This window comes from Ambystoma mexicanum, chromosome 14, assembly GCF_040938575.1.
Source record: "Ambystoma mexicanum isolate Mex_15411 chromosome 14, UKY_AmexF1_1, whole genome shotgun sequence".
In the NCBI taxonomy this organism is placed as follows: domain Eukaryota; kingdom Metazoa; phylum Chordata; class Amphibia; order Caudata; family Ambystomatidae; genus Ambystoma; species Ambystoma mexicanum.
Window position 1 is genome coordinate 149,742,060 of NC_090940.1, and position 23,984 is coordinate 149,766,043.

General features: G+C 66.7%; 1 protein-coding gene across 4 annotated transcripts in view; it reads right to left on the reverse strand.

Moving 5' to 3' along the window:
* Positions 1 to 23,984, reverse strand: part of PTGR2 (prostaglandin reductase 2) — a 1,213,270-nt gene that overhangs the window by 140,013 nt on the left and 1,049,273 nt on the right. The gene's annotated exons all lie outside the window — the stretch shown is intronic.

A 23,984-nucleotide genomic window follows, 5' to 3' on the forward strand; every position in this document is an offset into this window, starting at 1 on the left:
CATTCTTTTAGGGTGCAAATCTAAAAACTGTTTTGATTTTTCGAGATTTTTGCAACACATCGAGCTTTTACCTTGAGGTTCTGTACAGAAACATTATTTCAAATATTGGGTGAGCCAAATTCGAGATAGTAACTTTTTCCTGAAAAGGTACTTATATATATATATATATATATATATATTGCTAGCGCATGGCATAGTTAAGGTTAAGACAAATTGTAAATAGCATTTCTTAATAATGCTTAAAGACCTCAATTACATTTTGTATAAATATTCCACAGTAAAATGTTGTGGTAGCTACCCCAACATGGACATTTTCAGAACTTTTCATGGATGGTGTTAGAGGGGCTTGCGTGTAGTGATGTGCCCCCAAAGCCGAAGGGAAAAAGGTACACGAGAAGCAGGAGTGCAAGGGGTCCTGCAGACAAGAAAGGATAGGCAACAAAGGCAGTGAACAGAAAAGGGCAGGGAGTTCAAGTAAAACAAACACGTTAGGTTCCCTCTTGGGGTGTATGCGGAATGGGGGAAGTTTCCCACAGAACCAGGGAAATTCCAGCCTTCTGAGCAGGTTAATATTACAAGGTCCCGCTCTGAATGCTCATGCAAAGGAGCAGCAGCGGTGGGTGTCTGTGTCTGGACCTTAAGGCATGAACACGGTAACAGTACTCAGAAGACTGTAGGGGTCCAGCAGGAACTGAACAATGACTGCCTCTAGAAAATGGAACCAACACACCGGTAATGATAACACCGAAAGGGCCAGAGATTGGCTGCTGGAAGCCAAGCAGCCAAACTATGAACAAAGGAATGACAGAAGGCACAAGTGAAGACAAGAACTGTAACAGAAATATCCAGGGAAAAAAGGAAGTCAAAGTGAGCAAGGTTCAGGACAGAGAACCTGAAGAACGAAGAAAAGCAAGAAAACTAGAATCTAAGTGCAGGGGCAAGGAGACTGGAAACTGCAGCCTGGTAACAAGGAACTATAACTCTGGAGTAGGCTAACAAGGGTAGGACTGCAAACAGATAACAAGGAAGCTAAAGTCAGGTAACGCAGGCAATGGGCACAGAACAAGAAACTGCAGGTAGAGGTGCAGGGCAAAAGGCAGGGGAGTGTAGGCCGAATAGCAGGGCTGCAAGCCATGGGGCATAGGGCTCTGAACAGGAGCAGGATCTGGAAACAACAGGACACCTCAGAAATCCAAGGATCAAAGCAACAACGGGCTGGAAGCAAGCTCAATGCAAGAAACCTGTGCTCCTGCAGGCAGCTGCTTAAATGCTGACCTACCATGTGCAGAAGCAGGCTAATTAGCAGCACCTGGAGCAGCACACCTAAAGGTAGTTGGCCTCTCTCTGGTCCTGGGAAAGTGAAAGGGACTGTAGTTCTAAGACTGAGGCATAGGAATAGCCAGGGAATGGGAACTGCCACAAGGTGCATTATGGGACATGTAGTCTGTGAAATAAAATAAGGAAGTTCCAAAGTCTTGCAAACGGAAAGTAAAGACAAACATATTAATAGGTATTGTCCTGGAAGGTTTATGGTGATGATTGAGTACAATATAGTACACAATGCATGCCAATTGATGCTCCAGTGGCACAGTTCTGACAGAAGACTTCATGTTAAGAAGAAATGTTGTTGTGATCATGTTTTGAACTGCTTTTAACATGGGGTTTTTTGATCAAATAGGCCCAAATACCTCAAAATTGGCAGCTTGGATTTAAAAGATGTTTGGCCTGTACCTAGATATTATCAGAAATTGGTGCATTGAAAAAATCATTTTGAAAATCGATTTATCTGTATATGATGCATGTCCAATGAAAAGATAAGTTATAACAGTAATATTGTACTTTTAAAACATTAATCGTGTATGCATGAGCACACAGTGCGTATCATAACACCTGCTACAAAACCAACTTTCTTGTTGAAGAAGTTACTGGGTATACGCATGCACACCAACTGTGCTAAACTTGAAAGACATACAAAACGTATACACCCATATGAAAGACAGTAAGAGCGCAGGAAGAGGCAACTGCATGCAGCTTAAATCACCCACAAAAAGTACCCACAAATGCAAACAAGAGGAAAAGTGTAAAGTATGCATCCATAACAATAAAAGAAAGACTGTACAGAAATCTACAATTGCATAAGGGCAAGGATAGCAAATGCTTCACATTTTATGAATTATACTAGTAGTAAATGATATAAGGGGCTGATTTACTAAGCTCAAAACTGTTTCATGTAACTTTAATTAACCTACTTTTTTAGCTTAGTAAATTTAGTTTTAATTACACTATTTATTTTAGCTTAGTAAATGAGCCCAATACAAACATTTATAGGTGGCTGATTTACTAAGCCAAAAAATAGTAAGTAAAACTTACACTAGAAAATGTGTTCAATTCTATTGACACTATTTTTAAGAGCTTAGTAAATTTAGTCTTACTTAAGTTACGTATTTTGCTTAGGATATCGAGCCATATAAATATGCAATTTTTTTTAATTGTGCCTTTAGTTTAATTGTAAAGCATTAAGCACATATCTGAATCACATTAACAACAATCAAACATTTTAAGCATTTTTTCATCAAAACAAGAATTAATAAAAACAGACTTAATCAGCATAACCATATAAAATCTAAAATGTTATTGTCGCATAGACTCAATTTTCTTAATCGCAATGTTCCAAATTGAGAAAGCTATGTATTTTGCTTAGTAAATCGGGCCATATAAATTTTCAATGTACTGCATGGACTACGCAAAAATATTATGCAACCATATGAAGAATACAAAAATGAATACGCAAAACTAAACTGTGTAGTAAAACTTAGTGCACGTTTATTGCTTATAGTGCAACCTAGCTCAAGAGCAGCAGAGCACTTACAACAGGATTGTGCCAGAATTGGTCTTGGCACTTCATAGAGTAATGCAGTACTGTTGGTGGAGGGAGAGAGTGATTTTTATTTGTCGGGGCAGGTACTGTTGAACAAGTAATATTTTAGTGTTTTGTGGAAGTGGAGGATGGTAGGGGCATTTCAAGCCTCTACCAGATTGAGTTTCAGATGGTTGGAGCATGACAGGAGAAGGACTACTTCGAGTCTTCTCTTTGCTGCCTAGTTTTGACTCCAGCCTCTTGATAGTTTTGCTACGTGAGGTACAAGAGCCTCCAGAGGTGTGGAGTTCAGCTGCCAAGTATGTTGGTGTTCCATTTGAGGCAGTTTTGAAGGTGACACCCATTGTGTGTATGTGAGGGACATGTGTTCATTTACAAACTTGCCATTGGGGTTGTATCATGTAATTGGCATTTCTAAGTGGGTGGATGCAATACTTGGGTGGGTGTTTGGCATGTGGAGGCTGCCCATAAGGGCCAGGGATCTAGATTGTGATGACGTGTTGGCTGGGGGACATGTGTGGGGGCCTGCTGGCAGGTGCCCCTGACTGCTGGGGGTCGGGGGTGCTGGGAGACATGAGTTGGACATGAGTGGGGGCCTGCTGGCAGGTGCCCCTGACTGGTGGGGGGTGGGGGTGCTGGGAGACATGAGTTGGACATGAGTGGGGGCCTGGTGGAGGGTTCCCCACAGTGCTTGGGGGTGGGGGTGCAGGTGGACAGGAGTGGGGGCCTGCTGGCAGGTGCCCCTGACTGGTGGGGGGTGGGGGTGCTGGGAGACAGGAGTTGGACCTGAGTGGGGGCCTGCTGGCAGGTGCCCCTGCACTGCTGGGGGGTGGGGATGCAGGGAGACAGGAGTGGGGGCCTGGTGGAGGGTGCCCTACAGTGCTGGGGGTTGGGGGTGCAGGGGGACAGGAGTGGGGGTGCTGGGGGGTGGTGGTGCTGGGAGACATGAGTTGGACATGAGTGGGGGCCTGCTGGCAGGTGCCCCTGACTGGTAGGGGGTGGGGGTGCTGGGAGACATGAGTTGGACATGAGTGGGGGCCTGGTGGAGGGTGCCCCACAGTGCTGGGGGGTGGGGGTGCAGGGGGACATGAGTTGGACATGAGTGGGGGCCTGGTGGAGGGTGCCCCACAGTGCTGGGGGGTGGGGGTGCAGGGAGACAGGAGTGGGGGGCCTGCTGGCAGGTGCCCCTGACTGGTGAGGGGTGGGGGTGCAGGGAAACAGGAGTGGGGGCCTGGTGGAGGGTGACCCAAAGTGCTGGGGGTGGGGGTGCAGGGAGACAGGAGTGGGGGGCCTGCTGGCAGGTGTCCCTGACTGGTGGGGGGTGGTGGTGCAGGGAGACAGGAGTGGGGGCCTGGTGGAGGGTGCCCTGCACTGCTGGGGGGTGGGGGTGCAGGGAGACAGGAGTGGGGGCCTGGTGGAGGGTGCCCCACAGTGCTGGGGGGTGGGGGTGTAGGGAGACATGAGTTGGACATGAGTGGGGGCCTGGTGGAGGGTGCCCCATAGTGCTGGGGGGTGCAGGGAGACAGGAGTGTGGGGCCTTCTGGCAGGTGCCCCTGACTGGTGAGGGGTGGGGGTGCAGGGAGACAGGAGTGGGGGCCTGGTGGAGGGTGCCCTGCACTGCTGGGGGGTGAAGGGTGCAGGGAGGCAGGAGTGGGGGCCTGGTGGAGGGTGCCCTGCACTGCTGGGGGTGGGGGTGCAGGGAGACAGGAGTGGGGGCCTGGTGGAGGATGCCCCACAGTGCTGGGGGGTGGGGGTGCAGGGGGACAGGAGTGAGGGCCTGCTGGCAGGTGCCCCTGACTGGTGCGGGTTGGGGGTGCTGGGAGACATGAGTTGGACCTGAGTGGGGGCCTGCTGGCAGGTGCCCCTGACTGGTGGGGGGTGCAGGGAGACAGGAGTGGGGGCCTGGTGGAGGGTGCCCTGCACTGCTGGGGGTGCAGGGAGAAAGGAGTGGGGGCCTGGTGGAGGGTGCCCCACAGTGCTGGGGGGGTGGGGGTGCAGGGGGACAGGAGTGGGGGCCTGCTGGCAGGTGCCCCTGACTGGTGGGGGGTGGGGGTGCTGGGAGACATGAGTTGGACCTGAGTGGGGGCCTGGTGGAGGGTGCCCCAAAGTGCTGGGGGGGGGGTGGGTGCAGGGAGACAGGAGTGGGGGGCCTGCTGGCTGGTGCCCCTGACTGGTGGGGGGTGGGGGTGCAGGGAGACAGGAGTGGGGGGCCTGCTGGCAGGTGCCGCTGACTGGTGGGGGGTGGGGGTGCAGGGAGACAGGAGTGGGGGCTTGGTGGAGGGTGCCCTGCACTGCTGGGGGGTTGGGTGCAGGGAGGCAGGAGTGGGGGCCTGGTGGAGGGTTCCCCACAGTGCTGGGGGGTGGGGGTGCAGGGGGACAGGAGTGGGGGCCTACTGGCAGGTGCCCCTGACTGGTGGGGGGTGGGGGTGCTGGGAGACATGAGTTGGATCTCGGTGGGGGCCTGGTGGAGGGTGCCCCACAGTGCTGGGGGGGTGGGTGCAGGGAGACAGGAGTGGGGGGCCTGCTGGCAGGTGCCGCTGACTGGTGGGGGGTGGGGGTCCAGGGAGACAGGAGTGGGGGCTTGGTGGAGGGTGCCCTGCACTGCTGGAGGGTGGGGTGCAGGGAGACAGGAGTGGGGGCCTGGTGGAGGGTGCCCCTGGATGCAGGGGGGTGGGGGTGCAGGGGGACAGGAGTGGGGGCCTGGTGGAGGGTGCCCCACAGTGCTGGGGGTGGGGGTGCAGGGGGACATGAATTGGACATGAGAGGGGGCCTGGTGGAGGGTGCCCCACAGTGCTGCGGGTGGGGGTGCAGGGAGACAGGAGTGGGGGGCCTGCTTGCAGGTGCCCCTGACTGGTGGGGGGTGGGGGTGCAGGGAGACATGATTGGGGGCCTGGTGGAGGGTGCCCCACAGTGCTGGGGGTGGGGATGCAGGGAGACAGGAGTGGGGGGCCTGCTGGCAGGTGCCCCTGACTGGTGGGGGGTGGGGGTGCAGGGAGACAGGAGTGGGGGCCTGGTGGAGGGTGCCCTGCACTGCTGGGGGTGAGGGTGCAGGAAGACAGGAGTGGGGGCCTGGTGGAGGGTGCCCCACAGTGCTGGGGGGTGGGGGTGCAGGGAGACATGAGTTGGACATGAGTGGGGGCCTGGTGGAGGGTGCCCCACAGTGCTGGGGGGTGCAGGGAGACAGGAGTGGGGGGCCTGCTGGCAGGTGCCCCTGACTGGTGGGGGGTGGGGGTGCAGGGAGACAGGAGTGGGGGCTTGGTGGAGGGTGCCCTGCACTGCTGGGGGTTGGGGGTGCAGGGAGACAGAAGTGGGGGCCTGGTGGAGGGTGCCCTGCACTGCTGGGGGGTGGGGGTGCAGGGACACAGGAGTGGGGGCCTGGTGGAGGGTGCCCCACAGTGCTGGGGGGTGGGGGTGCAGTGGGACAGGAGTGGGGGCCTGCTGGCAAGTGCCCCTGACTGGTGGGGGTGGGGGTGCTGGGAGACATGAGATGGACCTGAGTGGGGGCCTGGTGGAGGTTGCCCCACAGTGCTGGGGGGTGGGGGTGCAGGGGGACAGGAGTGGGGGCCTGCTGGCAGGTGCCCCTGACTGGTGGGGGGTGTGGGTGCTGGGAGACATGAGTTGGACCTGAGTGGGGGCCTGCTGGCAGGTGCCCCTGACTGGTGGGGGGTGGGGGTGCAGGGAGACAGGAGTGGGGGGCCTGCTGGCAGGTGCCCCTGACTGGTGGGGGGTGGGGTGCAGGGAGACAGGAGTGGGGGGCCTGCTGGCAGGTGCCCCTGACTGGTGGGGGTGGGGGTGCAGGGAGACAGGAGTGGGGGCCTGGTGGAGGGTGCCCTGCACTGCTGTGGGGTGGGGGTGCAGGGAGACAGGAGTGAGGGCCTGGTGGAGGGTGCCCCTGGATGCAGAGGGGTGGGGGTGCAGGGGGACAGGAGTGGGGGCCTGGTGGAGGGTGCCCCACAGTGCTGGGGGGTGGGGGTGCAGGGGGACATGAGTTGGACCTGAGTGGGGCCTGGTGGAGGGTGCCCTGCACTGGTGGGGCGTGGGGGTGCAGGGAGACATGAGTTGGACCTGAGTGGGGGCCTGCTGGCAGGTGTCCCTGACTGGTGGGGGGTGGGGGTGCAGGGAGACAGGAGTGGGGGCCTGGTGGAGGGTGCCCTGCACTGCTGGGGGTGGGGGTGCAGGGAGACAGGAGTTGGACCTGAGTGGGGGCCTGCTGGCAGGTGCCCCTGACTGGTGGGGGTGGGGGTGCTGGGAGACATGAGTTGGACATGATTGGGGCCTGGTGGAGGGTGCCCCACAGTGCTGGAGGGTGGGGGTGCAGGGGGACATGAGTTGGACATGAGTGGGGGCCTGGTGGAGGGTGCCCCACAGTGCTGGGGGGTGGGGGTGCAGGGGGACAGGAGTGGGGGCCTGCTGGCAGGTGCCCCTGACTGGTGGGGGGTGGGGGTGTTGGGAGACATGAGTTGGACCTGAATGGGGGCCTGCAGGCAGGTGCCCCTGACTGGTGGGGGGGTGGGGGTGCAGGGAGACAGGAGTGTGGGGCCTGCTGGCAGGTGCCCCTGACTGGTGGGGGGTGGGGGTGCAGGGAGACAGGAGTGGGGGCCTGGTGGAGGGTGCCCTGCACTGCTGGGGGGTGGGGGTGCAGGGAAACAGGAGTGGGGGCTTGCTGGCAGGTGCCCCTGACTGGTGGGGGTGGGGGTGCTGGGAGACATGTGTTGGACCTGAGTGGGGGCCTGGTGGAGGGTGCCCCACAGTGCTGGGGGGTGGGGGTGCAGGGAGACAGGAGTGGGGGGCCTGCTGGCAGGTGCCCCTGACTGGTGGGGGTTGGGGGTGCAGGGAGACAGGAGTGGGGGCCTGGTGGAGGGTGCCCTGCACTTCTGGGGGGTGGGGGTGCAGGGATACAGGAGTGGGGGGCCTGCTGGCAGGTGCCCCTGACTGGTGGGGGTGCAGGGAGACAGGAGGGGGGCCTGGTGGAGGGTGCCCTGCACTGCTGGGGGGTGGGGGCGCGGGGAGACAGGAGTGGGGGCCTGGTGGAGGGTGCCCCACAGTGCTGGGGGTGGGGGTGCAGGGAGACAGGAGTTGGACCTGAGTGGGGGCCTGCTGGCAGGTGCCCCTGACGGGTGGGGGTGCTGGGAGACATGAGTTGGACATGATTGGGGCCTGGTGGAGGGTGCCCCACAGTGCTGGGGGATGGGGGTGCAGGGAGACAGGAGTGTGGGGCCTGCTGGCAGGTGCCCCTGACTGGTGGGGGGTGGGGGTGCAGGGAGACAGGAGTGGGGGTCTGGTGGAGGGTGCCCTGCACTGCTGGGGGTGGGGGTGCAGGGAGACAGGAGAGGGGGCCTGTTGGAGGGTGCCCCACAGTGCTGGGGGGGGGTGCAGGGAGACAGGAGTGGGGGGCCTGCTGGCAGGTGCCCCTGACTGGTGGGGGGTGGGGGTGCAGGGAGACAGGAGTGGGGGCCTGGTGGAGGGTGCCCTGCACTTCTGGGTGGTGGGGGTGCAGGGAGACAGGAGTGTGGGGCCTGCTGGCAGGTGCCCTTGACTGGTGGGGGTGCAGGGAGACAGGAGGGGGGCCTGGTGGAGGGTGCCCTGCACTGCTGGGGGGTGGGGGCGCGGGGAGACAGGAGTGGGGGCCTGGTGGAGGGTGCCCCACAGTGCTGGGGGGTGGGGGTGCAGGGAGACATGAGTTGGACATGAGTGGGGGCCTGGTGGAGGGTGCCCCACAGTGCTGGGGGGTGGGGGTGCAGGGAGACTCGACTGTGGGGCCTGCTGGCAGGTGCCCCAGACTGGTGGGGGGTGGGGGTGCAGGGATACAGGAGTGGGGGCCTGGTGGAGGGTGCCCCACAGTGCTGGGGGGTGGGGGTGCAGGGGGACAGGAGTGGGGGTGCTGGGGGGTGGTGGTGCTGGGAGACATGAGTTGGACATGAGTGGGGGCCTGCTGGCAGGTGCCCCTGACTGGTGGGGGGTGGGGGTGCTGGGAGACATGAGTTGGACATGAGTGGGGGCCTGGTGGAGGGTGCCCCACAGTGCTGGGGGGTGGGGGTGCAGGGGGACATGAGTTGGACATGAGTGGGGGCCTCGTGGAGGGTTCCCCACAGTGCTGGGAGGTGGGGGTGCAGGGGGACAGGAGTGGGGGCCTGCTGGCAGGTGCCCCTGACTGGTGGGGGCGGGGGTGCTGGGAGACATGAGTTGGACCTGAGTGGGGGCCTGCTGGCAGGTGCCCCTGACTGGTGGGGGGTGGGGGTGCAGGGAGACAGGAGTGGGGGCCTGGTGGAGCGTGCCCTGCACTGCTGGGGGGTGGGGATGCAGGGAGACAGGAGTGGGGGCCTGGTGGAGGGTGCCCTACAGTGCTGGGGGTTGGGGGTGCAGTGGGACAGGAGTGGGGGTGCTGGGGGGTGGTGGTGCTGGGAGACATGAGTTGGACATGAGTGGGGGCCTGCTGGCAGGTGCCCCTGACTGGTAGGGGGTGGGGGTGCTGGGAGACATGAGTTGGACATGAGTGGGGGCCTGGTGGATGGTGCCCCACAGTGCTGGGGGGTGGGGGTGCAGGGGGACATGAGTTGGACATGAGTGGGGGCCTGGTGGAGGGTTCCCCACAGTGCTGGGGGTGGGGGTGCAGGGGGACAGGAGTGGGGGCCTGCTGGCAGGTGCCCCTGACTGGTGGGGGGTGGGGGTGCTGGGAGACATGAGTTGGACCTGAGTGGGGGCCTGCTGGCAGGTGCCCCTGACTGGTGGGGGGTGGGGGTGCAGGGAGACAGGAGTGGGGGCCTGGTGTAGGGTGTCCCACAGTGCTGGGGGGTGGGGGTGCAGGGGGACAGGAGTGGGGGCCTGCTGGCAGGTGCCCCTGACTGGTGGAGGATGGGGGTGCTGGGTGACATGAGTTGGACCTGAGTGGGGGCCTGGTGGAGGGTGCCCCACAGTGCTGGGGGGTGGGGGTGCAGGGAGACAGGAGTGGGGGCCTGGTGGAGGGTGCCCTGCACTGCTGGGGGGTGGGGGTGCAGGGAGACAGGAGTGGGGGGCCTGCTGGCAGGTGCCCCTGACTGGTGGGGGGTGGGGGTGCAGGGAGACAGGAGGGGGGCCTGGTGGAGGGTGCCCTGCACTGCTGGGGGGTGGGAGTGCAGGGAGACAGGAGTGGGGGCCTGATGGAGGGTGCCCCACAGTGCTGGGGGGTGGGGGTGCAGGGAGACAGGAGTGGGGGGCCTGCTGGCAGGTGCCCCCGACTGGTGGGGGGGTGGGTGTGCAGGGAGACAGGAGTGGGGGCCTGGTGGAGGGTGCCCCACAGTGCTGGGGGCTGGGGGTGCAGGGAGACAGGAGTGGGGGGGCCTGCTGGCAGGTGCCCCTGACTGGTGGGGGGGTGGGGGTGCAGGGAGACAGGAGTGGGGGACTGGTGGAGGGTGCCCTGCACTGGTGGGGGTGGGGGTGCAGGGAGACAGGAGTGGGGGCCTGGTGGAGGGTGTCCCACAGTGCTGGGGGGTGGGGGTGCAGGGGGACAGGAGTGGGGGCCTGCTGGCAGGTGCCCCTGACTGGTGGGGGATGGGGGTGCTGGGTGACATGAGTTGGACCTGAGTGGGGGCCTGGTGGAGGGTGCCCCACAGTGCTGGGGGTTGGGGGTGCAGGGGGACAGGAGTGGGGGCCTGCTGGCAGGTGCCCCTGACTGGTGGGGGGTGGGGGGTGCAGGGAGACAGGAGGGGGGCCTGGTGGAGGGTGCCCTGCACTGCTGGGGGGTGGGGGTGCAGGGAGATAGGAGTGGGGGCTTGGTGGAGGGTGCCCTGCACTGCTGGGGGTGGGGGTGCAGGGAGATAGAAGTGGGGGCCTGGTGGAGGGTGCCCTGCACTGCTGGGGGGTGGAGGTGCAGGGAGACAGGAGTGGGGGCCTGGTGGAGGGAGCCCCACAGTGCTGGGGGGTGGGGGTGCAGGGGGACAGGAGTGGGGGCCTGCTGGCAGGTGCCCCTGACTGGTGGGGGGGTGAGGGTGCTGGGAGACATGAGTTGGACCTGAGTGGGGGCCTGGTGGAGGGTGCCCCACAGTGCTGGGGGGTGGGGGTGCAGGGGGACAGGAGTGGGGGCCTGCTGGCAGGTGCCCCTACTGGTGGGGGTGCTGGGAGACAGGAGTGGGGGGCCTGCTGGCAGGTGCCCCTGACTGGTGGGGGGTGGGGGGTGCAGGGAGACAGGAGTGGGGGGCCTGCTGGCAGGTGCCCCTGACTGGTGGGGGGTGGGGGTGCAGGGAGACAGGAGTGGGGGGCCTGCTGGCAGGTGCCCCTGACTGGTGGGGGGTGGGGGGTGCAGGGAGACAGGAGTGGGGGGCCTGCTGGCAGGTGCCCCTGACTGGTGGGGGGTGGGGGTGCAGGGAGACAGGAGTGGGGGCCTGCTGGCAGGTGCCCATGACTGGTGGGGAGTGGGGGTGCAGGGAGACAGGAGTGGGGCCTGGTGGAGGGTGCCCTGCACTGCTGGGGGGTGGGGGTGCAGGGAGACGGGAGTGGGGGCCTGGTGGAGGGTGCCCCTGGATGCAGGGGGTGGGGGTGCAGGGGGACAGGAGTGGGGGCCTGGTGGAGGGTGCCCCACAGTGCTGGGGGGTGGGGGTGCAAGGGGACATGAGTTGGACATGAGTGGGGGCCTGGTGGAGGGTGCCCCACAGTGCTGGGGGGTGGGTGTGCAGGGGGACATGATTTGGACCTGAGTGGGGCCTGGTGGAGGGTGCCCTGCACTGGTGGGGGGTGGGGGTGCAGGGAGACATGAGTTGGACCTGAGTGGGGGCCTGCTGGCAGGTGCCCCTGACTGGTGGGGGGTGGGGGTGCAGGGAGACAGGAGTGGGGGCCTGGTGGAGGGTGCCCTGCACTGCTGGGGGTGGGGGTGCAGGGAGACAGGAGTTGGACCTGAGTGGGGGCCTGCTGGCAGGTGCCCCTGACTGGTGGGGGGTGGGGGTGCTGGGAGACATGAGTTGGACATGATTGGGGGCCTGGTGGAGGGTGCCCCACAGTGCTGGGGGTGGGGTTTCAGGTGGACATGAGTTGGACATGATTGGGGGCCTGGTGGAGGGTGCCCCACAGTGCTGGGGGGTGGGGGTGCAGGGGGACAGGAGTAGGGGCCTGCTGGCAGGTACCCCTGACTGGTGGGGGGTGGGGGTGCAGGGAGACAGGAGTGGGGGCCTGGTGGAGGGTGCCCTGCACTGCTGGGGGGTGGGGGTGCGGGGAGACAGGAGTGGGGGCCTGGTGGAGGGTGCCCCACAGTGCTGGGGGGTGGGGGTGCAGGGGGACAGGAGTGGGGGCCTGCTGGCAGGTGCCCCTGACTGGTGGGGGGTGGGGGTGCTGGGAGACATGAGTTGGACCTGAGTGGGGGCCTGCTGGAGTGTGCCCCACAGTGCTGGGGGTGGGGGTGCAGGGAGACAGGAGTGGGGGGTCTGCTGGCAGGTGCCCCTGACTGGTGGGGGGTGGGGGTGCTGGGAGACATGAGTTGGACCTGGGTGGGGGCCTGCTGGCAGGTGCCCCTGACTGGTGGGGGGGTGGGGGTGCAGGGAGACAAGAGTGGGGGCCTGGGGGAGGGTGCCCTGCACTGCTGGGGGGTGGGGGTGCGGGGAGACAGGAGTGGGGGCCTGGTGGAGGGTGCCCCACAGTGCTGGGGGGTGGGGGTGCAGGGGGACAGGAGTGGGGGCCTGCTGGCAGGTGCCCCTGACTGGTGGGAGGTGGGGGTGCTGGGAGACATGAGTTGGACCCGAGTGGGGGCCTGGTGGAGGGTGCCCCACAGTGCTGGGGGGTGGGGGTGCAGGGAGACAGGAGTGGGGGGCCTGCTGGCAGGTGCCCCTGACTGGTGGGGGGTGGGGGTGCAGGGAGACAGGAGCGGGGGCCTGGTGGAGGGTGCCCTGCACTGCTGGGGGGTGGGGGTGCAGGGAGACAGGAGTGGGGGGCCTGCTGGCAGGTGCCCCTGACTGGTGGGGGGTGGGGGTGCAGGGAGACAGGAGGGGGGCCTGGTGGAGGGTGCCCCACAGTGCTGGGGGGTGGGGGTGCAGGGAGACATTAGTTGGACATGAGTGGGGGCCTGGTGGAGGGAGACAGGAGTGGGGGCCTGGTGGAGGGTGCCCCACAGTGCTGGGGGGTGGGGGTGCAGGGGGACAGGAGTGGGGGCCTGCTGGTAGGTGCCCCTGACTGGTGGGGGTGGGGGTGCTGGGAGACATGAGTTGGACCTGAGTGGGGCCTGCTGGCAGGTGCCCCTTGACTGCTGGTGGGTGGGGGTACTGGGAGACATGAGTTGTACCTGAGTGGGGGCCTGGTGGAGGGTGCCCCACAGTGCTGGGGGGTGCAGGGAGACAGGAGTGGGGGCCTGGTGGAGGGTGCCCCTGGATGCAGGGGGGGTGGGGGTCCAGGGGGACAGGAGTGGGGGCCTGGTGGAGGGTGCCCCACAGTGCTGGGGGGTGGGGGTGCAGGGGGACATGAGTTGGACATGAGTGGGGGCCTGGTGGAGGGTGCCCCACAGTGCTGGGGGGTGGGGGTGCAGGGAGACAGGAGTGGGGGGCCTGCTGGCAGGTGCCCCTGACTGGTGAGGGGTGGGGGTGCAGGGAAACAGGAGTGGGGGCCTGGTGGAGGGTGACCCAAAGTGCTGGGGGTGGGGGTGCAGGGAGACAGTAGTGGGGGGCCTGCTGGCAGGTGCCCCTGACTGGTGGAGGGTGGTGGTGCAGGGAGACAGGATTGGGGGCCTGGTGGAGGGTGCCCTGCACTGCTGGGGGGTGGGGGTGCAGGGAGACAGGAGTGGGGGCCTGGTGGAGGGTGCCCCACAGCGCTGGGTGGTGGGGGTGTAGGGAGACATGAGTTGGACATGAGTGGGGGCCTGGTGGAGGGTGCCCCACAGTGCTGGGGGGGGTGCAGGGAGACAGGAGTGTGGGGCCTGCTGGCAGGTGCCCCTGACTGGTGAGGGGTGGGGGTGCAGGGAGACAGGAGTGGGGGCCTGGTGGAGGGTGCCCTGCACTGCTGGGGGGTGGGGGTGCAGGGAGGCAGGAGTGGGGGCATGGTGGAGGGTGCCCTGCACTGCTGGGGGTGGGGGTGCAGGGAGACAGGAGTGGGGGCCTGGTGGAGGATGCCCCACAGTGCTGGGGGGTGGGGGTGCAGGGGGACAGGAGTGAGGGCCTGCTGGCAGGTGCCCCTGACTGGTGCGGGTTGGGGGTGCTGGGAGACATGAGTTGGACCTGAGTGGGGGCCTGCTGGCAGGTGCCCCTGACTGGTGGGGGGTGGGGGTGCAGGGAGACAGGAGTGGGGGCCTGGTGGAGGGTGCCCTGCACTGCTGGGGGGTGGGGGTGCAGGGAGAAAGGAGTGGGGGCCTGGTGGAGGGTGCCCCACAGTGCTGGGGGGTGGGGGTGCAGGGGGACAGGAGTGGGGGCCTGCTGGCAGGTGCCCCTGACTGGTGGGGGGTGGGGGTGCTGGGAGACATGAGTTGGACCTGAGTGGGGGCCTGGTGGAGGGTGCCCCAAAGTGCTGGGGGGGGTGGGTGCAGGGAGACAGGAGTGGGGGGCCTGCTGGCTGGTGCCCCTGACTGGTGGGGGGTGGGGGTGCAGGGAGACAGGAGTGGGGGGCCTGCTGGCAGGTGCCGCTGACTGGTGGGGGGTGGGGGTGCAGGGAGACAGGAGTGGGGGCTTGGTGGAGGGTGCCCTGCACTGCTGGGGGGTTGGGTGCAGGGAGGCAGGAGTGGGGGCCTGGTGGAGGGTGCCCCACAGTGCTGGGGGTGGGGGTGCAGGGGGACAGGAGTGGGGGCCTACTGGCAGGTGCCCCTGACTGGTGGGGGGTGGGGGTGCTGGGAGACATGAGTTGGATCTCAGTGGGGGCCTGGTGGAGGGTGCCCCACAGTGCTGGGGGGGTGGGTGCAGGGAGAAAGGAGTGGGGGGCCTGCTGGCAGGTGCCGCTGACTGGTGGGGGGTGGGGGTGCAGGGAGACAGGAGTGGGGGCTTGGTGGAGGGTGCCCTGCACTGCTGGAGGGTGGGGTGCAGGGAGACAGGAGTGGGGGCCTGGTGGAGGGTGCCCCTGGATGCAGGGGGGTGGGGGTGCAAGGGGACAGGAGTGGGGGCCTGGTGGAGGGTGCCCCACAGTGCTGGGGGGTGGGGTGCAGGGGGACATGAGTTGGACATGAGAGGGGGCCTGGTGGAGGGTGCCCCACAGTGCTGGGGGTGGGGGTGCAGGGAGACAGGAGTGGGGGGCCTGCTTGCAGGTGCCCCTGACTGGTGGGGGTGGGGGTGCAGGGAGACAGGAGTGGGGGCCTGGTGGAGGGTGCCCCACAGTGCTGGGGGTGGGGATGCAGGGAGACAGGAGTGGGGGGCCTGCTGGCAGGTGCCCCTGACTGGTGGGGGGTGGGGGTGCAGGGAGACAGGAGTGGGGGCCTGGTGGAGGGTGCCCCACAGTGCTGGGGGGTGGGGGTGCAGGGAGACATGAGTTGGACATGACTGGGGGCCTGGTGGAGGGTGCCCCACAGTGCTGGGGGGTGCAGGGAGACAGGAGTGGGGGGCCTGCTGGCAGGTGCCCCTGACTGGTGGGGGGTGGGGGTGCAGGGAGACAGGAGTGGGGGCTTGATGGAGGGTGCCCTGCACTGCTGGGGTTTGGGGGTGCAGGGAGACAGAAGTGGGGGCCTGGTGGAGGGTGCCCTGCACTGCTGGGGGGTGGGGGTGCAGGGACACATGAGTGGGGGCCTGGTGGAGGGTGCCCCACAGTGCTGGGGGGTGGGGGTGCAGGGGGACAGGAGTGGGGGCCTGCTGGCAGGTGCCCCTGACTGGTGGGGGTGGGGGTGCTGGGAGACATGAGATGGACCTGAGTGGGGGCCTGGTGGAGGTTGCCCCACAGTGCTGGGGGGTGGGGGTGCAGGGGGACAGGAGTGGGGGCCTGCTGGCAGGTGCCCCTGACTGGTGGGGGGTGTGGGTGCTGGGAGACATGAGTTGGACCTGAATGGGGGCCTGCTGGCAGGTGCCCCTGACTGGTGGGGGGTGGGGGTGCAGGGAGACAGGGGTGGGGGGCCTGCTGGCAGGTGCCCCTGACTGGTGGGGGTGGGGGTGCAGGGAGACAGGAGTGGGGGCCTGGTGGAGGGTGCCCTGCACTGCTGTGGGGTAGGGGTGCAGGGAGACAGGAGTGGGGGCCTGGTGGAGGGTGCCCCTGGATGCAGAGGGGTGGGGGTGCAGGGGGACAGGAGTGGGGGCCTGGTGGAGGGTGCCCCACAGTGCTGGGGGGTGGGGGTGCAGGGGGACATGAGTTGGACCTGAGTGGGGCCTGGTGGAGGGTGCCCTGCACTGGTGGGGGGTGGGGGTGCAGGGAGACATGAGTTGGACCTGAGTGGGGGCCTGCTGGCAGGTGTCCCTGACTGGTGGGGGGTGGGGGTGCAGGGAGACAGGAGTGGGGGCCTGGTGGAGGGTGCCCTGCACTGCTGGGGGTGGGGGTGCAGGGAGACAGGAGTTGGACCTGAGTGGGGGCCTGCTGGCAGGTGCCCCTGACTGGTGGGGGTGGGGGTGCTGGGAGACATGAGTTGGACATGATTGGGGCCTGGTGGAGGGTGCCCCACAGTGCTGGAGGGTGGGGGTGCAGGGGGACATGAGTTGGACATGAGTGGGGGCCTGGTGGAGGGTGCCCCACAGTGCTGGGGGGTGGGGGTGCAGGGGGACAGGAGTGGGGGCCTGCTGGCAGGTGCCCCTGACTGGTGGGGGGTGGGGGTGTTGGGAGACATGAGTTGGACCTGAATGGGGGCCTGCTGGCAGGTGCCCCTGACTGGTGGGGGGGTGGGGGTGCAGGGAGACAGGAGTGTGGGGCCTGCTGGCAGGTGCCCCTGACTGGTGGGGGTGGGGGTGCAGGGAGACAGGAGTGGGGGCCTGGTGGAGGGTGCCCTGCACTGCTGGGGGGTGGGGGTGCAGGGAAACAGGAGTGGGGGCCTGCTGGCAGGTGCCCCTGACTGGTGGGGGGTGGGGGTGCTGGGAGACATGTGTTGGACCTGAGTGGGGGCCTGGTGGAGGGTGCCCCACAGTGCTGGGGGGTGGGGGTGCAGGGAGACAGGAGTGGGGGGCCTGCTGGCAGGTGCCCCTGACTGGTGGGGGGTGGGGGTGCAGGGAGACAGGAGTGGGGGCCTGGTGGAGGGTGCCCTGCACTTCTGGGGGGTGGGGGTGCAGGGATACAGGAGTGGGGGGCCTGCTGGCAGGTGCCCCTGACTGGTGGGGGTGCAGGGAGACAGGAGGGGGCCTGGTGGAGGGTGCCCTGCACTGCTGGGGGGTGGGGGCGCGGGGAGACAGGAGTGGGGGCCTGGTGGAGGGTGCCCCACAGTGCTGGGGTGGGGGTGCAGGGAGACAGGAGTTGGACCTGAGTGGGGGCCTGCTGGCAGGTGCCCCTGACTGGTGGGGGTGGGGGTGCTGGGAGACATGAGTTGGACATGATTGGGGCCTGGTGGAGGGTGCCCCACAGTGCTGGGGGGTGGGGGTGCAGGGAGACAGGAGTGTGGGGCCTGCTGGCAGGTGCCCCTGACTGGTGGGGGGTGGGGGTGCAGGGAGACAGGAGTGGGGGTCTGCTGGAGGGTGCCCTGCACTGCTGGGGGTGGGGGTGCAGGGAGACAGGAGTGGGGGCCTGTTGGAGGGTGCCCCACAGTGCTGGGGGTGGGGGTGCAGGGGGACAGGAGTGGGGGGCCTGCTGGCAGGTGCCCCTGACTGGTGGGGGGTGGGGGTGCAGGGAGACAGGAGTGGGGGCCTGGTGGAGGGTGCCCTGCACTTCTGGGTGGTGGGGGTGCAGGGAGACAGGAGTGTGGGGCCTGCTGGCAGGTGCCCTTGACTGGTGGGGGTGCAGGGAGACAGGAGGGGGGCCTGGTGGAGGGTGCCCTGCACTGCTGGGGGGTGGGGGCGCGGGGAGACAGGAGTGGGGGCCTGGTGGAGGGTGCCCCACAGTGCTGGGGGGTGGGGGTGCAGGGAGACTCGACTGTGGGGCCTGCTGGCAGGTGCCCCTGACTGGTGGGGGGTGGGGGTGCAGGGAGACAGGAGTGGGGGTCTGGTGGAGGGTGCCCTGCACTGCTGGGGGGTGGGGGTGCAGGGAGACAGGAGTGGGGGCCTGGTGGAGGGTGCCCTGCACTGCTGGGGGTGGGGTGCAGGGAGACAGGAGTGGGGGCCTGGTGGAGGGTGCCCCACAGTGCTGGGGGGTGGGGGTGCAGGGGGACAGGAGTGGGGGCCTGCTGGCAGGTGCCCCTGACTGGTGGGGGGTGGGGGTGCTGGGAGACATGAGTTGGACCTGAGTGCGGGCCTGCTGGCAGGTGCCCATGACTGGTGGGGTGTGGGGGTGCAGGGAGACAGGAGTGGGGGCCTGGTGGAGGGTGCCCTGCACTGCTGGAGGGTGGGGTGCAGGGAGACAGGAGTGGGGGCCTGGTGGAGGGTGCCCCTGGATGCAGGGGGGTGGGGGTGTAGGGGGACAGGAGTGGGGGCCTGGTGGAGGGTGCCCCACAGTGCTGGGGGGTGGGGGTGCAGGGGGACATGAGTTGGACATGAGTGGGGGCCTGGTGGAGGGTGCCCCACAGTGCTGGGGGCTGGGGGTGCAGGGAGACAGGAGTGGGGGGCCTGCTGGCAGGTGCCCCTGACTGGTGGGGGGTGGGGGTGCAGGGAGACAGGAGTGGGGGCCTGGTGGAGGGTGCCCTGCACTGCTGGGGGGTGGGGGTGCAGGGAGACAGGAGTGGGGGCCTGGTGGAGGGTGCCCCACAGTGCTGGGGGGTGGGGGTGCAGGGAGACATGAGTTGGACATGAGTGGGGGCCTGGTGGAGGGTGCCCCACAGTGCTGGGGGGTGGGGGTGCAGGGAGACAGGAGTGGGTGGCCTGCTGGCAGGTGCCCCTGACTGGTGGGGGGTGGGGGTGCAGGGAAACAGGAGTGGGGGCCTGGTGGAGGGTGCCCTGCACTGCTGGGGGGTGGGGGTGCAGGGAGACAGGAGTGGGGGCCTGGTGGAGGGTGCCCTGCACCCCCACCCCCCAGCAGTGGGGTGCAGGGAGACAAGAATGGGGGCCTGGTGGATGGTGCCCCACAGTGCTGGGGGGTGGGGGTGTAGGGGGACAGGAGTGGGGGCCTGCTGGCAGGTGCCCCTGACTGGTGGCGGGTGGGGGTGCTGGGAGACATGAGTTGGACCTGAGTGGGGGCCTGGTGGAGGGTGCCCCACAGTGCTGGGGGGGAGGGTGCAGGGGGGCAGGAGTGGGGACCTGCTGGCAGGTGCCCCTGACTGGTGGGGGGTGGGGGTGCTGGGAGACATGAGTTGGACCTGAGTGGGGGCCTGGTGGAGGGTGCCCCACAGTGCTGGGGGGTGGGGGTGCAGGGAGACAGGAGTGGGGGGCCTGCTGGCAGGAGCCCCTGACTGGTGGGGGGTGGGGGTGCAGGGAGACAGGAGTGGGGGGCCTGCTGGCAGGTGCCCCTGACTGGTGGGGGGTGGCGGTGCAGGGAGACAGGATTGGGAGCCTGGTGGAGGGGATGCAGGGAGACAGGAGTGGGGGCCTGGTGGAGGGTGCCCCTGGATGCAGGGGGGTGGGGGTGCAGGGGGAGAGGAGTGGGGGCCTGGTGGAGGTTGCCCCACAGTGCTGGGGGGTGGGGGTGCAGGGGGACATGAGTTGGACATGAGTGGGGGCCTGGTGGAGGGTGCCCCACAGTGCTGGGGGCGTGGGGGTGCAGGGGGACATGAGTTGGACCTGAGTGGGGCCTGGTGGAGGGTGCCCCACAGTGCTGGGGGGTGGGGGTGCAGGGAGACAGGAGTGGGGGGCCTGCTGGCAGGTGCCCCTGACTGGTGGGGGGTGGGGGTGCAGGGAGACAGGAGTGGGGGCCTGGTGGAGGGTGCCCCACAGTGCTGGGGGGTGGGGGTGCAGGGAGACAGGAGTGGGGGCCTGGTGGAGGGTGCCCCTGGATGCAGGGTGGTGGGGGTGCAGGGGACAGGAGTGGGGGCCTGGTGGATGGTGCCCCACAGTGCTGGGGGTGGGGGTGCAGAGGGACATGAGTTGGACATGAGTGGGGGCATGGTGGAGGGTGCCCCACAGTGCTGGGGGGTGGGGGTGCAGGGTGACAGGAGTGGGTGGCCTGCTGGCAGGTGCCCCTGACTGGTGGGGGGTGGGGGTGCAGGGAGACAGGAGTGGGGGGCCTGGTGGATGGTGCCCCACAGTGCTGGGGGGTGGGCGTGCAGGGAGACAGGAGTGGGGGGCCTGCTGGCAGGTGCCCCTGACTGGTGGGGGTTGGGGGTGCAGGGAGACAGGAGTGGGGGCCTGGTGGAGGGTGCCCTGCACTGCTGGAGGGTGGGGGTGCAGGGAGACAGGAGTGGGGGCCTGGTGGAGGGTGCCCCACAGTGCTGGGGGGTGAGGGTGCAGGGAGACATGAGTTGGACATGAGTGGGGGCCTGGTGGAGGGTGCCCCACAGTGCTGGGGAGTGGGGGTGCAGGGAGACAGGAGTGGGGGGCCTGCTGGCAGGTGCCCCTGACTGGTGGAGGGTGGGGGTGCAGGGAGACAGGAGTGGGGGCCTGGTGGAGGGTGCCCTGCACTGCTGGGAGGTGGGGGTGCAGGGGGACAGGAGGGAGGGCCTGCTGGCAGGTGCCCCTGACTGGTGGGGGGTGGGGGTGCTGGGAGACATGAGTTGGACCTGAGTGGGGGCCTGGTGGAGGGTGCCCCACAGTGCTGGGGGGTGAGGGTGCAGGGGGACAGGAGTGGGGGCCTGCTGGCAGGTGCCCCTGACGGTGGGGGGGTGGGGGTGCTGGGAGACATGAGTTGGACCTGAGTGGGGGCCTGGTGGAGGGTGCCCTGCACTGCTGGGGGTGGGGGTGCAGGGAGACAGGAGTGGGGGCCTGGTGGAGGGTGCCCCACAGTGCTGGGGGGTGGGGGTGCAGGGGGACAGGAGTGGGGGCCTGCTGGCAGGTGCCCCTGACTGGTGGGGGGTGGGGGTGCTGGGAGACATGAGTTGGACCCGAGTGGGGGCCTGGTGGAGGGTGCCCCACAGTGCTGGGGGGTGGGGGTGCAGGGAGACAGGAGTGGGGGGCCTGCTGGCAGGTGCCCCTGACTGGTGGGGGGTGGGGGTGCAGGGAGACAGGAGCGGGGGCCTGGTGGAGGGTGCCCTGCACTGCTGGGGGGTGGGGGTGCAGGGAGACAGGAGTGGGGGGCCTGCTGGCAGGTGCCCCTGACTGGTGGGGGGTGGGGGTGCAGGAAGACAGGAGGGGGGCCTGGTGGAGGGTGCCCCACAGTGCTGGGGGGTGGGGGTGCAGGGAGACATTAGTTGGACATGAGTGGGGGCCTGGTGGAGGGAGACAGGAGTGGGGGCCTGGTGGAGGGTGCCCCACAGTGCTGGGGGGTGGGGGTGCAGGGGGACAGGAGTGGGGGCCTGCTGGTAGGTGCCCCTGACTGGTGGGGGTGGGGGTGCTGGGAGACATGAGTTGGACCTGAGTGGGGCCTGCTGGCAGGTGCCCCTTGACTGCTGGTGGGTGGGGGTACTGGGAGACATGAGTTGTACCTGAGTGGGGGCCTGGTGGAGGGTGCCCCACAGTGCTGGGGGGTGCAGGGAGACAGGAGTGGGGGCCTGGTGGAGGGTGCCCCTGGATGCAGGGGGGGTGGGGGTCCAGGGGGACAGGAGTGGGGGCCTGGTGGAGGGTGCCCCACAGTGCTGGGGGGTGGGGGTGCAGGGGGACATGAGTTGGACATGAGTGGGGGCCTGGTGGAGGGTGCCCCACAGTGCTGGGGGGTGGGGGTGCAGGGAGACAGGAGTGGGGGGCCTGCTGGCAGGTGCCCCTGACTGGTGAGGGGTGGGGGTGCAGGGAAACAGGAGTGGGGGCCTGGTGGAGGGTGACCCAAAGTGCTGGGGGTGGGGGTGCAGGGAGACAGTAGTGGGGGGCCTGCTGGCAGGTGCCCCTGACTGCTGGAGGGTGGTGGTGCAGGGAGACAGGATTGGGGGCCTGGTGGAGGGTGCCCTGCACTGCTGGGGGGTGGGGGTGCAGGGAGACAGGAGTGGGGGCCTGGTGGAGGGTGCCCCACAGCGCTGGGGGGTGGGGGTGTAGGGAGACATGAGTTGGACATGAGTGGGGGCCTGGTGGAGGGTGCCCCACAGTGCTGGGGGGGGGTGCAGGGAGACAGGAGTGTGGGGCCTGCTGGCAGGTGCCCCTGACTGGTGAGGGGTGGGGGTGCAGGGAGACAGGAGTGGGGGCCTGGTGGAGGGTGCCCTGCACTGCTGGGGGGTGGGGGTGCAGGGAGGCAGGAGTGGGGGCATGGTGGAGGGTGCCCTGCACTGCTGGGGGTGGGGGTGCAGGGAGACAGGAGTGGGGGCCTGGTGGAGGATGCCCCACAGTGCTGGGGGGTGGGGGTGCAGGGGGACAGGAGTGAGGGCCTGCTGGCAGGTGCCCCTGACTGGTGCGGGTTGGGGGTGCTGGGAGACATGAGTTGGACCTGAGTGGGGGCCTGCTGGCAGGTGCCCCTGACTGGTGGGGGGTGGGGGTGCAGGGAGACAGGAGTGGGGGCCTGGTGGAGGGTGCCCTGCACTGCTGGGGGGTGGGGGTGCAGGGAGAAAGGAGTGGGGGCCTGGTGGAGGGTGCCCCACAGTGCTGGGGGGTGGGGGTGCAGGGGGACAGGAGTGGGGGCCTGCTGGCAGGTGCCCCTGACTGGTGGGGGGTGGGGGTGCTGGGAGACATGAGTTGGACCTGAGTGGGGGCCTGGTGGAGGGTGCCCCAAAGTGCTGGGGGGGTGGGTGCAGGGAGACAGGAGTGGGGGGCCTGCTGGCTGGTGCCCCTGACTGGTGGGGGGTGGGGGTGCAGGGAGACAGGAGTGGGGGGCCTGCTGGCAGGTGCCGCTGACTGGTGGGGGGTGGGGGTGCAGGGAGACAGGAGTGGGGGCTTGGTGGAGGGTGCCCTGCACTGCTGGGGGGTTGGGTGCAGGGAGGCAGGAGTGGGGGCCTGGTGGAGGGTGCCCCACAGTGCTGGGGGTGGGGGTGCAGGGGGACAGGAGTGGGGGCCTACTGGCAGGTGCCCCTGACTGGTGGGGGGTGGGGGTGCTGGGAGACATGAGTTGGATCTCAGTGGGGGCCTGGTGGAGGGTGCCCCACAGTGCTGGGGGGGGTGGGTGCAGGGAGAAAGGAGTGGGGGGCCTGCTGGCAGGTGCCGCTGACTGGTGGGGGGTGGGGGTGCAGGGAGACAGGAGTGGGGGCTTGGTGGAGGGTGCCCTGCACTGCTGGAGGGTGGGGTGCAGGGAGACAGGAGTGGGGGCCTGGTGGAGGGTGCCCCTGGATGCAGGGGGGTGGGGGTGCAAGGGGACAGGAGTGGGGGCCTGGTGGAGGGTGCCCCACAGTGCTGGGGGGTGGGGTGCAGGGGGACATGAGTTGGACATGAGAGGGGGCCTGGTGGAGGGTGCCCCACAGTGCTGGGGGTGGGGGTGCAGGGAGACAGGAGTGGGGGGCCTGCTTGCAGGTGCCCCTGACTGGTGGGGGTGGGGGTGCAGGGAGACAGGAGTGGGGGCCTGGTGGAGGGTGCCCCACAGTGCTGGGGGTGGGGATGCAGGGAGACAGGAGTGGGGGGCCTGCTGGCAGGTGCCCCTGACTGGTGGGGGGTGGGGGTGCAGGGAGACAGGAGTGGGGGCCTGGTGGAGGGTGCCCCACAGTGCTGGGGGGTGGGGGTGCAGGGAGACATGAGTTGGACATGACTGGGGGCCTGGTGGAGGGTGCCCCACAGTGCTGGGGGGTGCAGGGAGACAGGAGTGGGGGCCTGCTGGCAGGTGCCCCTGACTGGTGGGGGGTGGGGGTGCAGGGAGACAGGAGTGGGGGCTTGATGGAGGGTGCCCTGCACTGCTGGGGTTTGGGGGTGCAGGGAGACAGAAGTGGGGGCCTGGCGGAGGGTGCCCTGCACTGCTGGGGGGTGGGGGTGCAGGGACACATGAGTGGGGGCCTGGTGGAGGGTGCCCCACAGTGCTGGGGGTGGGGGTGCAGGGGGACAGGAGTGGGGGCCTGCTGGCAGGTGCCCCTGACTGGTGGGGGTGGGGGTGCTGGGAGACATGAGATGGACCTGAGTGGGGGCCTGGTGGAGGTTGCCCCACAGTGCTGGGGGGTGGGGTGCAGGGGGACAGGAGTGGGGGCCTGCTGGCAGGTGCCCCTGACTGGTGGGGGGTGTGGGTGCTGGGAGACATGAGTTGGACCTGAATGGGG